Here is a 14,049-nt window from a genome sequence, read left to right on the forward strand (position 1 = left end):
TATCAAAAAACTCTCTCCAATGGGGGTGCTATACCGTAGGTAATAGTGTATTAGCTAATAGAGAGGGTGGGGAATTCCCCCTCTCGCTATTAGTTAATAAAAACCCGGCGACACTTTCGAAGTGGCGCCCCGAGTGAAATAATTTTCGGACGTCACTTGGAGTAACGTCCCTTTCTAATTCTAAAGTAATTTTTTAACTCGGACGTCACTCCAAGTGATGTCCCAGTTTAAATTAAAGAGGGACGTCACTTTGAGTGAGGTCCGAGTTTAAAATCTATTTTTTTTTACACTCTTCCATTGGAGAGTATAGAGTGTGGATATTTATAAGCTATACAATACTATACAATTAGAGGTGTAAAATCCTAATGGCACCTACGTGGAGCCTAGGTGGAGGTGTAATTTTACACCCCCCATTGGAGATGCCCTTAGTGGGAGAAACATAGTGTGAACACTAGCATTTCCACTATCTTTAAATAGGTAGACCCAATCAAGTATAAAATATATGCATGTGTTATTGTGTACTCATCAATCCATCTTCTGTTCTCCCCAGCTTCGCCGGATTGAATAAATCATCTCAACCATCTCAACCGGATTGAATAAGTTAGGAAAAAATGGACTTATATAGACCAAATATTGAAGAGTACTTAACTACTGATTCTATTCACAAGCCTCATGAGATTCGTTTACACGTTTCAGATATGGGATACTTTTTCCTGTTAGGTATGGAAATGTAGTTTAAGTTTAGATTCTTGTGTGTAGTAGTTTTGATGTTTTTCCTTGCCAATTTGTTACTAGTGAAGGTGAAATTGATTGTTCACTAGATTTTTATCATTTAGAGGTTGGCTCAGTAAGTGATAACTGTCTGTCATAACCGGTTACAAATATATCTGAAAAAATATCATAAAATATGGGAGATGTACAGCAGTAGTATTCCAAGAACCCAAAACCAATATTTCCTGCAAACTATATTATGTCCCTGTTTTTTATAATTGCATTGGCTTCAGATATACCGGTCTAGTTTTCCTGTGTATGGAACGATACGGATACTTGAACCCTGATCTTAACAATGTATGCTTATTGTCAGGGTGCTGGTACTAAAAGTAGGGTGGATAATATTCCTCTCCTCCTTTATTCTAGTACATTTCCTATTGAAAGAAAATGATAAGTGCAGAAGAAAGTTGGAGGTATGAAATGTTAACTTTACCTGGTATTATCCATATTAAGAAAAGTTAGCTCCGGCACACTGTAATATTTCTTGCACTATTCATAGTCTGCATCTTGTTGTTGTTTTTTTGTCCAGAGGTATTTGGTGGAATTAATATGCAGCTTCTTTGTTGCGTCATGGACTGGAGTTGTCAAATATCATGGGCCACGTCCCAGCATTCGTCCCAAGTAGGTGTATTCGCTCACCATTTCCAGCTTTCTGAGCTCTAGAATCTTGAATGATATTCTTGAAATTTTCCTTACTGTGTGCCAAATTTCTAATACAATTTTTCCAATGGCTTTGTCTTAAAACAGGTTTTTGTGGCCAACCACATATCCATGATTGATTTCATTGTATTGGAACAAATGACTGCATTTGCTGTCATTATGCAAAAGCATCCTGGATGGGTTGGTAAGATATATAATGTGTCTCTGTGCCTTTTCTTATCTCATGTATATATCTTAGTTTTAGTTATCCCTAGAGATAAAAGAAAGAAAAGAAAAGTGTAAAGTTCTAATCACATGAGAAAATCTCACGTTAAGGCTACCCAGTCAAAGGAACCTGAAACCCAAGCTTAGAAGTTAGTATTCATGAACTGGGCCATCAAGCTTCTTCCTTATTAGATCAGGAAGTTTAAGACCATCAGAATATTGTTGACCAACGGAATTTTTAGGATGACTCCTCAAGAGTCCAACTCTTGTGCTTCATTTTTCCTTTGGACTAACACCAGTGAATATCCAAAATCACTAGTTTCCGAGGGTTATAAAAGTGAGAATAGACGCACTGGATCCTATTGCTATCATAGTCTTTCTTTTTCTGAAATTCACATGATTGTGACTGAATAGAAATTAAAAATAACAATTTATGGCCAGTGGTTCATCGACTTTTATATAATGCCTTAAAGCACCATACTGAAAATGCATTTGGCATTGTTACCTTTCCTAGGTTGAGGCCCTAATAGGATGTTTGCATATGAAATACAAGAAATTGTTCATTTCTTTCCATTCATCAATATTATCTACAGGACTACTGCAGAGTACAATTCTGGAGAGTGTTGGTTGCATCTGGTTCAATCGCTCAGAGGCAAAAGATCGTGAAATTGTGGCAAGAAAGTAAGCATTGTGCTATTTGAGTATCCGATGAATTTTAAGTTGCATATGGAAACTGAATTGAGTTATTTTATCATGCAGGTTAAGAGAACACGTTCAAGGAGTTGACAACAATCCCCTTCTTATATTTCCAGAAGGAACATGTGTTAATAACCACTACACAGTCATGTTGAAGAAGGTTTCTATCTGTTGTGCTTTCTTTTTTTAAGGATTTCTTCATTGAATATCACATGCCCTGATATGAGCTTTGAAAATTATCCCGTTCTTACCCTGGAAAAAGGGGGAAATCTTGTTCTTTGGTGACATTGAAATTACGATAGAATTTATAGTTCCTTAACTAGTCATACCGGGTGAGAAAGTGCTTAATGGAGAGAAGAGATAGCTAGTTTTCTGTCCTAAATAGTTATAAACTCTTTAGGATAGTGTGATTATCAAAGACCATTAATACTAAACAGTCAAGAATGCTCCCAGTGAAACACGTTAGCCCCCTCTTTTCTCTGAGATGGACACGTCAGCTTCAGCAGATAAAAAAGTCAAATCCACACACTTTTCAATTGCTCGTATGTTTGTAAAGGAAAAATAAACCAAAAAAATAGAAAGTTTGAAAGAAAAACCTTCGTGCGCCCTCCCAACCTCTCTCTTCCTCTTATCTCCATGTCAACAGAAACCCAAACTCTTCAAACTTCAATTTGATGAAAAAAGAAAACAAATAAAAACAAATCCCTTCTCTAACAAAACAAGAGAAACCCAGTATTGAATAAAAATCTGATACAATTCCATTGAGATTTAAGGTATGGCCCCCATCGGGATTTAAGGTATGGCCCCCATCTTCTTCTTCTTAATCTTTAACAACATCTCTCTTTATGCTTTTATCAAAGTACTCATATGAAAAAAAAAAAACAAAAAAAAAAAAAAACAACCCTGCATCAGTTCAATCTTCTTCTACTGCCCATGTGCCAGTAATTCAAAATGTTCAAGGTAAAAGGTAAGTGTATCGTGTGGGTCTTTCGTATCTATGTTCCTATTCTTGATTTCATTCGGTTCTGATTGGAATCACAATATCACATGATGTTAGTATGCTCAATGGTTTACATATTATGCAAAAGACTTCTATCGTATCCTACTCATTATTTGGGAGGTTTCAATATCTTTTATTGTTGCTATAAAGTTGTTGTTCTCTCTTTTTTGATATATCGGATTGTAATCCCAATGCCAAGAAAAGCCCACTTTAAAGTTTAACTAAGCCCTTAACCAAACATGATGTTGTCCTCATATATTTCAGCGTATAGCTAATAGTTAACACTTTGGTTATTTGAACTTATTGTGGGGTTTATTTGAACGTTAATGAATACACTAATATATTATGCTTCCTCCTTCTGTAGACCAATGAGGACTCCAATTGATCAGAAACATATAGGTCCCAGAAACTCAAAGGGTCAGAGGGCATCTATTACTGCAAATGGCCCATCTCTTTTGGGCCCTGGACAAAATCACGATGCCAAGTCAAACAACACTTCTAGGAGAGGAGTGTCAGAAGAAAGCCAAGCTAAAGTCCTAAATTCAACCTCTCATTTGCAGGGACCAAAGCCACAGAGTACTCAACCATCTGCTACATTGGCATCAAACAATAATTCTGTAGTTGGGTTGTATTCGTCATCTTCTGATCCTGTTCATGTGCCATCTAATTCCAGGTTATCAGGTACTGTTGGTGCTATTGGTATACAACTCATTGAAATATGTTTAGAATTGACAATCTCAGAATCATATCTAAGCACTAATTAATCGTTAAGTGCACTATTTAGCACGAGGTTCAAATTTGGTTGGTAAATAGAGACAATAGTCTTTCTACCGTACGCCAATTTTTATATTTTTTTCATAACCACAGTGCAATCCAATTTTAGGTTGTCATTAAACGATCAATTGGGGGTTATCTTCATACTAAAGTCTTTATAATATAGAAAAGGGATGTTAAATGACATATTGAAGAGTACCATTCAGACATTTTATGTAATTTCTTAACATTCCTTTCTCCATGTTTTTTCCTCAATCTTGACACAATAAGTAAAAGGCTGGCAATCCACATAATCTACATACTGGTGGCGGAATCTGGAGTCTTGCGAAAAGAAGAATAACGACTGCATAAATTATTGAATTTGTTTTCCCTGTTTTGTTTATTTTGGAGAACATGAGAAAATTCTTAGTGGAATGAGTGAAACAATCCACTGTCGAGTTTCAAGCTGTAAGAGTCCCTCAAACAATACACCACTGCGCAGGTTAACAAGCTGAAAGCGGAGTATGCAACACTCTCAGAAGATTCACGAGAGGTAATGTTTCTACCTTCGTATAATATTATGTGAGTTTGGAGGATTTATTGATTTGGATCTATTTTGCTAATTTCATCTACGGTGTGTAATTAGTGGATAGGATGCGTTATCTCAGAGTTGAATTTAAGACCAATATTGCAATCCTAAAACATCACCCTATTTTTAAAGACCCTCTTATAGGAGCTTTCATAGGAAGAGAAGAAGAATTGTTTATCTCAAGAGATACAAAGGTTTGTCCATATATTTTTTCTTTTTATTTTTTTTATATGCAAGAATCCGACAACTTCAGTTGTGGTTTTGAAAATTGTTTGTTTTCAATTGTAATTGATTATTTTTTCTCTGTTTGTACCAAAATATGAGTAAAATTTATTGATTTTTCTCCTTTTGTTCCTTAGAAATCTCATCTCTTCTAACCGGTTGCTCACGCGGAACTTTTAATTTGCAATCTCTCTATCGATCGCCAGCTCTCAAAATTTACATTAGCTTATAATTGAGGTATAGTTCATCTTTTTTAAATGTGGTATTTAAATTTGAGGATGGGGCAATTTTAGTATTAATTTCGTAAAACTTGAACGTGTATTGATTTAATTTAACGGGGATGTGAGGTTTTTAACTTGGTTTACTGAAACTCCATCTTTGTAACACAGAAATGGGTCATTCTTCTTGATCGACAAAGAAGTAGAGAACAAATTGCAGAGTGGGACATTCTTTTTGGGTATTTCGTGTCACGTAAGTAATCAATTTTAATTCTTTGCAAATATTAATGCAGCTTTTTAATTGATGTCATGACAGTCATGTAGATATCCAATTGCTTATTAGTTATCACAATGTAGAGTTACAACTTACAACCAGTTGCTTAGATAGAACATTAAAAGTAGTTCTTAAATTTTTTTTTCCTACACGAATATTGATCGCATTAAAAAAGTAACTAACTATTTATTTATTTTTGGCTCAGAAGTCTGATTGTCTTCACATACTTGGTCATATCCCAATTCAAGTGAGCTTCAATTTATTTATGATCAAGTGATAGTAGTATAACAATTTTTACTACTTATTCCACCTGGTCATATATTTCTTGGTTCCTACGTAAGACAAGTATCTAAGCTAGAGCAGATGGTGAGGAGAATGAACTTTGTGAGCTTTGGTTTAGAAATGCATACTAATGCAAGTTTCGTTAGAATACTTAACCAAAATCAAGTACATGGACTAGAGGTACAAACTAAGAATGGAGAATAATGGATTAGTATTAATCCATCACCTGCCTCCTATGTTATCATACTTGGCGACACCTGCATGATGGGTTACCATTATGTCTTTGGAACAATGAAATGTTATTGTATATGATATGTCAATCAATTTTACAAGTTTTATTGTAATTACTTTATGTATCAAAAATTTTGTGCTAATAATTGACAATGCTATCTCACTAGGCATGGAGCAATTGCAGATCCTATAATGTTACTCACCGCATTATGAGGAAAGGGGATGCTCTATGGGATTCTTTTCAGACGTCAATGGTATAGTCTAAAACTACAAACTACAAAAAGCCACTTTAGTCATTTAAGATAGTCGAGCAAGTCTTTCAATTTTTGACAAAATAACCCGAACAAATTTCATGAAGCCAAAGAGTTTGATTGAAGTTTTGAATGGTTGAGCAAGTCTTTGAATCCAAAGTCAGGAGATTGTCAAATTTCTATATGTTTGTCGTTCTTCGAGAACTACTCATGAAGAATGAATCCCTTTTCGCTCTCTAGGTATTGTCCCCTTTCATACTATCCCTTTCCATTATTGACTATTTTAATAAAATAGAAATAGGTTCAATCTCTTGCATTTGTTGCTTTGAACTACCATTTTTGAGTTTTGTTGTGTTTGAAAGGAGACACAAAAGGCTTGAGGTTCATTTGAAGGAATTGAACATAGGGATTGCTGTTATGGGGTATGGGTGCAATTGATTGGAGTAGGGAGTTAAACATTTTGGGGACCCTCAAGATAATAGTGATAGCCATAAACTTATTTTACTAATGCCATTCTTTACAAACTATTATTAAGAGTTCATTTTTTTATATATAATTGAAGTGTACTAATGCCACTGTTGAAACTCATTATTGCACCATGGGCACACTAGCAAGTGTATTGAAAACTATTAAGTTAAGTTAATGTTTTCAGTTTTCTTTTCAATTTGAATGCATCATGTTGTGCCTACAAGTAGTCTGATTCATTTCCAAGTCAGGGAACTATATATAAAAAGCTACAGTAATTGGAATGGGTTAGTCAGTAACGTAATTTTATAGATGAACATTAGGGAATAAGGTCAAGTTTTTATTGAATTAGAGGAGTGAAGCTTTACCATAAAAAAGAAATTTTTTATAGCTAATAGAAACTATTGATCACATCAGTACATAGAATTTCATACTCTATAAGGGTATCTCCCTTCTCCACTACAGGTCCCAGGAACTTCGAGTCCAAACCGGATTTAGTTTTAATATAAGCCACAAGATTGTCCTGTTTTTCATTAAGAGCTAATGCTTTTGGGTTTAATCTATCTGCTTCTCATTGTTGATACATAACCAATCTATAAGCAATGTATACCCTTTCCAAAGTTGGAGACCACATGCTCTCAGAAGAACGAGGGTGACAAGGAGAAATAAATAACTATCGTTAATACATACGGTGTCAATCTTTGGCACTAGCTGGTGGTGTTATGGCTCCAAATGTGTAAGCAAAAGTCCATCCATGCTCTTACTTAGTCCATTTCACTTTACTTGATTAGTAAGTTTAGGCCCTATTTTCATTCGACATATTGTTTAAGAATTAAGAATGGTTTCCACTATACTATTATGTTATCAAAAATAAAAAAAATACTACTATGTTTATCTAGAAAAAAGAGTTTGTTGAGTTGCCCTAGGGTAATTACAACCCTTGCAAGTGGCTTTTGTATAGTTGAATCCCTTGCAAGTTTTTATATATTCTTTTACATGTCAAGAAGTGAAAACATGTTTCTAATTTATAGTGTTTTTGCATAGAGATTTAAGTTTATGATTTTTTACAAGGACGCAAAACAAGATTGGGGTCCATTAGATAGTCCCTCTGCTTATTAGATATGCACTGTTTTAATATTTGTTTTTGTTCATGTGATGCTTGATGCTCTTGGGGCAGAGCAGGTGCTATGATTTTGTTGAATTATCTACTCCTAATATACACATAATCAAACATATATGATTATTCACCGAGTTTGAGGTCTTATGAATTTACATTTTTTCAAATAGGTGGATGGCATGAATGGAAAGATCATTGAATCATGGGTTGAACATGCATTACTACTCAATCAATATAATTTCAGGAAGAATGAATGAATTTGAGGGTAAGATGCTGCTGAACCTACATAGGAAGAAGTGGACTGATGGGCTGACACTTCGGTGATTTGATACCCACTCCAAAATCAACAAGCAGGCTGTCCAGGTTATTGAATGTTCATTGTCATTACGTATTATGTTTTATATGCCATATGTTAGTTTTACTTGCCAACAAATTATATGACTAGGAGATGGAGGATTTATTGTCTAGCATATGTGTTTTTCTGCACTACCACCAATTCCACCTATTTGACTAAGGAGGAGTGCTAAAAGGGAACTCAATCGTGAGTTTCACACATACCACTTCAGTAGAACCTGCACTTGGGTCTCTTTCAAAACCAAAGAGTTCATTTGAATGTAGGATTGCGTAGACAAACTTTGCCTTTACTAAATGGTATTTGTGACTAAGATATTAGTTGTTTAGTAAAATCGCTGGACACAAGAAAGACAATGGCAATCATGCAATGATTACCACTAAAAGGATTACAAAAGAACTATGCTGTCAAAAGTGCCCAATTACGTGGATGGTTTAGAAAGAGTTGGCCCATTCATATGATGTCATGGTTTAAGTCTATGGACCATGGTCTTATTTTCTCTTCTTTGTGGGTTGGAATACAGAGTGATGCTAACTTACATGCTATGTCATGTTTATTTGCATAATAAAGTAAGTAAGTGATATAATATCCAGTCCAACCGATATAAAACATAATTTCTTATATCGTTTTATTGTATTTTACACCACTTCCAAGTTGAATAACCGATATAACAAAGCCTTTTATAGCGGATATTATAAATAATTTTTTTTATATCGGTTTTACTTTTTCTTATATCAGTTTTATAGTAATTTATGTTATGATTTAAGGTTCAAAAACATCAGTCTCCAATTAACCGATATGAAATAATGCACTTTTTATATCAGTTATGATTGTTTATTATATCGGGGGTACTTATACCGGTTTGAAGTTGACTTGAAAACCGATATGATAGGTCTTTCATATCGGTTTTTAGCCGATATAAAAAGCCTTTTTTTAGTAGTGTCTTCAAATTGTTTTAGCATTGGAATTTCATATTTTTTAAGCTTAGGTAGGCATCTGATCCCATGAAAGAAAAATGTTGCAAGGAATCACCTATAATGCAACCATATTGAGAATTGCAAAGGTGCCAACACCAAAATAGTATGGTTTTGGTTCTCCTAAGGGAAAACTAAAGATAATATGTCCATGCATGATGCTTTTTAGGCTTTATTATTATTCATTATTATACAATTGAAACCTTTGTATCTATTAATTATTTTTTCGATGATTATTTCGTTGATTTGTATCTAATCCTTTGTACCAATAAGAAGTGTAAGACCATCTTATGCAAATCTCATTAGTATAATGGTTATACGATACAGTTCCATTGCATTTAATCTCTTCTAATTTGTTTCTCTTCTATGGTGAGCATCTATCCACATTTAATCTCTTCTTTTTTGTTTCTCTTCTATGGTGGGCATCTATCCGCATTCGAGATTTACCCACTGCTGAATGCAGATCTATGTTTTAACTGATTTGAAAAACAATTTACAGATATACTATATGAGGTGTTGAATGCAAATTCGTGTTTTTGAACTCATTGTTTTAGAGGATGGTGTGCCTCACTAACTAGCTATGTAAGGCTAGCTTAAGGTATTTCTAGAGATTTTTATTTTATATTGAGTAGTCTCTTTGTGCCATTATTTTACTTTGATGATTTCTCTCCCATGAAAGAAATCAAATCATTAGTTATTAATTCAACTATTTCTATTATGAATTTGCTATGACATTTTCCATTTTTTAGATTGCATTCTCAATGATATTGCTATCTTTGGAATTTATTTTTTCAGCCGATTTGATACTTGGCTTATTGTTATGTTATATGCTTCAACTCTTAAGCTGGAAGGTCCTATATGCAATGGTAGTCAAGTAATTGGATGACATACAGATGAAAAACTTGAAGACTTCAAAGGTTCCATGTTAGTGCATTTAACAACACCGTCTTATGAAATTCTAAGAGATGGAATCGCCCAACTTCATTATCCATACAACAGCTAGATACATTCAAAGAAGGTTTTCAAGTATGCTTCATATCCTCTATTTGTTTATACTTAAAAAGTTAGAAAAATGTTCCCTTGCAGCAGCGAGCATTACTCAAACCTGGTTTTGTGTGAATGAGCAGAGTTAACATAATTAGCAATATGGGGAGATTAGAATGCAACTAAGATAATTGTCTTGACATGCAATTGGTGAGCATCACGTGTTTGTTACAAGAATATTTGGCATGGTTAAAAGGTAAATAACTTTTACTTATTGTCTGTACAAGGGTAACTATTATAACTATATTAATTTCTAGAAATCATTCACGTGTGGCAAGTTTTTGACGTATATGCGTATGTGAGTATGCCAATTTGATTATTTACCAATTTATGCATGCCCCAAGGTTTATTTACTGGAAAAGATGTTTAAGTGGAAACTTACATTTTCCAGTCTCTAGCAAGTTAGCAGTTGTATTAGGGTTCAACCTGATCGAATGTGCGCGGAATTAATGAGGCCTTTGATGTCAGTTTTCGTATTGTATAACTTCATGGATTGTGAGATTTAAACTCAATGTTTTCTATTTACTCATTTCTAGCAATCCGATTAATTGAAAATTTATTTAAGGAATCAATCAATTGATTTTGTATCCATGAAGCAATGTTTTGGATATTATAATCATTAAGGTATTGGAGATAAATGTAGTTTACATGAGTTTTGGCCGTGTATACGGTTTTAATGGGTAAAATACTAATTGTTTGACTACGAGTAAGTTGATGAAAACCCTTAACTATACCCTGAATGGGTAATGTGGAATGTTAAGAATAATATACATATTAAGAACTCTCGTAAAGGCGTGGTCTTGGCACAACCTGCATAAAGGTTTAATAGTTTTACATAGAAGACATATCAAGAGTATGTCTATGATGTAGATTTTCTATAGCAGGCGGTCATCCATGAGACACACTATAAGATCGAGAGAAACGTTGGATCTTTTTACCATAAGAACTTCATGCCGCGTCGATTTTGGTAAGTTACAATTTCTTTGCATGTTATTCTTATTCTATAGTTATTGAGAAATTTTCACGTGTGTATATGTATATATACACTTATATACTGAGAATCTATATAAGGTGTGTGCCATGCACGCAAGGATCTTTTGTTGATTGGTTAGTATTTTAGAATATTTGTTAATTGGTTTTCATTGTATTTTATGTGGTAAAAACTGGATTGTGGAATATACTGAACTTAAAGAACTACAAGAGATGATATTTATGGTCTCGACTATTTTACATGTATCCCTTCAAAACCTTCTTAGCCTTAATTTACTTAACTTAATTTTCATGAAGAATGCTCAACTATGAATTGCTTAGAAACTCTATATCTTTTGGCGATCTCATTGCCACTTCAGATCGAGGTTTAAGCAAATGTGTCTGTAATATTCTCCAGTTCCTATTTTCAATCAATATCAGCATTTGTTCAATGAGTTGTTTATTAGTTTACTTTCCTTAGCACATTAATGATTCTCAATTTCCAACCACTCTATAGTGTGCTACGCGGTTTGTTAAATATTTATACGTACGGTGTGACAAAGTATGATGTTTCCATTCATTAGAGCAATAGTTAGTGGAATGGTGTATGCGTGAGTTTATTATTTTTCTATTCTATGAAATATTTTAATTACTTGATTGTGAGTGAGGTTTATGGTTATTCCCCGTCTATTATTTTAAAAACCATGATACCATGTGACCCTCTATTATCTTTGTAATTAGACATTGAAGTGCTACTAGGATCTGACCTCCAATACTCACACCCATTTATATTTATAATTTACAACATATAGAAAAACCCACTAATTTAAATAAAACTTTTAAGGACATATTTGAAATTTTGTTGAAGCATGTTCAGTTGCATATTTGATCCATGATTATTGATTATCGATTATCGTAAATAATAATCTCAGAATAGCATGTTGAACAATGTAAGAGTTTTGTCAAATGTTCTAAAGTGCATGGCTTTGTGTGTGTGTGTGTGTTTACTTCGTTTCTATAGGTTCGAGAGTAGGTTTTCACTCGATATTGGGTGTGAATGAGTTATGCTTGAACGAAGTAATGTTTTAAGTTGCAAATACATTCAAATTTGTTACAATTGCCTTTCTTTCTTTTGGCGTTAGTGTTATGCGCAAGGCAGGACATAATTTAACAGATCATATTAAAAATATAAGTATGAGTGTAGTTTATGGGGTCTTACTATATGCTATGATATTTGATGGATGAACTACTGCGTATGACTACGTTTTGTTTCAAACAATGATTATATGGATTTTAAATATTTTGACTGATGATCATGTAGTTGTCTATTTGGGTGTTTCCTGATAAATTGCTACTAAGCAAGTGCTAGCTCAACTTGGTGATTTGAAGAACAAAGGGTGATCAACAACTTAGTGCAGCTATTGCATGCGAAACCAATTGTATGAAATGCCATTATAGAACTCTATTGCAAAACATTGTTGCAGTGTTTGACAATTGCAGATCTTGGTTGCTCTTCAGGACCTGACTCACTCTGTCATTTCAGACGTTATAGACACTGTCAATGAATTGTGCCAAAAGTCAAGTTGGGCGTCACCTGAATATCAAGTGTTCCTTAATTATCTTCTTGCATGGCAATACTCTTCTGATGCAATTGTAATTTAAATATTTGGAAACTGAAGTTACCTGAGTAGTCGGTTATAGCTATTGGAAAATGAGTATTAGGTATCAGAGACGTATTTTAGTGAATATGCTAACATAGTTTGTTTAACGAATGATAATATCTTTCAATATCTAATCAAGAATATTACGTATGGTCTTTTTGTTTAATGGGCATTTCTACTTCATAGGAAAAAATAATAATAAAATGTTTAGTCTAAGTGTTGAACATAGTTCATAGTGTCTTATACGTGATCTACTATTAACAAAGATGCTTTTTCTAGCGAAAAATGTTTTGAGTTTTGATAGCCTTAAAAGTTAGAAAGCACTGAGTTTTTATTCTTCACCAATAATTAATGACCAACAAAAATGTTAAATGAGATATTCTCAGATGTATAAGGTGAATTATATTGAGCTAAGATGAATTGTTAGTAATTCTTTCTTTTTCTTCTTTCAGGCTAGCTGCATAGGACGTCAAATTTGATCTTCTGCGATGTTGATAAACATACAAGGAACAAAAGAATCTCAACTCAGAAAAAATGATAAAATTATTTGTTAAATGGAAATGATCCTTGGGTGACGGGGAAACATTCTACAGAGTAATTACATAAAGGTGTAATCTACTGACTATCATAAATATGCCCAAAACAACTTCAAACTTTCTATTGGATTCCGCCGCAGTGCAAGTATAAGAGGCATGGCTTAAAAGCCCTCCTCCAGGAAGAAGCGATTTTACTCAGTAATATCTAATAGCATTAAGGATGTGCGTTCTTCATAATCTATTTCTTTTTTTGTCCTAATTCATGCATATGTATTATGCTTTAATAGTAGGCAACAAGAGTATGTCGTTACAAGGCAACTCCATATTGTAAAAAGAAATAATTTGTAGACCGACGATAATAATTTGTAAATGAACAAGACTCTTTTGCTATAATGGGGATTCTAAAAGTAACCCTAAAACAAGAAGTGCAACAACACATTCGATGGGTGGTGTAATTTGGCAATACATGTTCTCCTCTCTAAAAGTATTTGTGTTTGCCCAAAAAAATTATGTTTTCAGACGTCCTATTCTTTCCCAAGCAATTATAAAGACCACTACACTTGAATAATAGGCTTAAAATTTTCTTTTAAAACATTAAGTAATTAATCAATTCATCATCAAAATAATAGCCACAATACACTTATACTAGGCTCGAGCTAATCAACTATTAATGTAGTAAGCCGGCCACAGGCGGCATATTGGCCAGTTAACTTATAAGATTGAGAGGCGAGATCATCTCCGCTCGGGTGGAAAGGTTAATGTTTACACCTGTCCACTTAT

At 33.9% G+C, this 14,049-nt stretch overlaps 1 pseudogene across 1 annotated transcript; it reads left to right on the top strand.

The window, feature by feature from the left end:
• Positions 1 to 611: 611 nt before the first annotated feature.
• Positions 612 to 12,881, top strand: LOC147515590 (glycerol-3-phosphate acyltransferase 9-like; annotated as a pseudogene). The gene is made up of 15 exons (XR_015210729.1): positions 612 to 720; positions 1,085 to 1,184; positions 1,301 to 1,396; positions 1,519 to 1,615; positions 2,229 to 2,316; positions 2,395 to 2,491; positions 3,696 to 4,012; positions 4,587 to 4,637; positions 4,806 to 4,867; positions 5,033 to 5,132; positions 5,285 to 5,366; positions 6,068 to 6,391; positions 7,904 to 8,096; positions 9,855 to 10,085; positions 10,187 to 12,881. The product of XR_015210729.1 is annotated as a glycerol-3-phosphate acyltransferase 9-like (transcript).
• The last annotated feature ends 1,168 nt before the right edge of the window (positions 12,882 to 14,049 follow it).

The sequence above is a fragment of the Coptis chinensis genome, chromosome 2 (genome assembly GCF_015680905.1).
Source record: "Coptis chinensis isolate HL-2020 chromosome 2, ASM1568090v1, whole genome shotgun sequence".
Classification (NCBI taxonomy): Eukaryota; Viridiplantae; Streptophyta; class Magnoliopsida; order Ranunculales; family Ranunculaceae; genus Coptis; species Coptis chinensis.